Genomic DNA, 522 nt, shown 5'->3' with positions numbered 1-522 from the left:
GCAACCTAGTCACTTCAAAAGAATGTATGACTCCACAACTTGTATGAATTCTTTATGTGCATGTGATCATGATTTTCATAGCATTATTCCTGTATATGTGAGTAATAGAAGATGAGAGGAATTCTCTACATATGCCCAGTTTGGTAAATCCTCAAAAGAATGTCTTTGCTAATAGATTTTTGTCTGTGATTCAATGAGTTTAAGACAAATTTGGCAGTGTCCTCCATGCATAAGGATTATCTTTAAAATGGCCATACAAAACATGGACATCAGCAATGCAGTTTAACATATGTTAAAGATAACTCCACATAAGGAAAATGTGGCACCTTCTGATTTATTGTTAGACAATAATTAAGCCACTTCCTCAATTTTTATTTGATGACAAAGGATGTTAATTACCAATTATTCTCTAGTTGGAGTTAGTATTAAAGCATAAACATAGGTAGCACTACTCTCTCTCTCTCCCACTATTGGGGTTCCCTACCTGGGGGCCATGGAGCAATATGAAAATTAAGATGTCAA

At 34.9% G+C, this 522-nt stretch overlaps 1 protein-coding gene across 1 annotated transcript in view; it reads left to right on the top strand.

Moving 5' to 3' along the window:
• Positions 1 to 522, top strand: part of LOC119593627 — a 6009-nt gene that overhangs the window by 907 nt on the left and 4580 nt on the right. The gene's annotated exons all lie outside the window — the stretch shown is intronic.

Source organism: Penaeus monodon, chromosome 32 (assembly GCF_015228065.2).
Source record: "Penaeus monodon isolate SGIC_2016 chromosome 32, NSTDA_Pmon_1, whole genome shotgun sequence".
In the NCBI taxonomy this organism is placed as follows: Eukaryota; Metazoa; Arthropoda; class Malacostraca; order Decapoda; family Penaeidae; genus Penaeus; species Penaeus monodon.
Note: the sequence above shows the minus strand (reverse complement) of the source record. Positions and strands in the feature narration are given on the sequence as shown.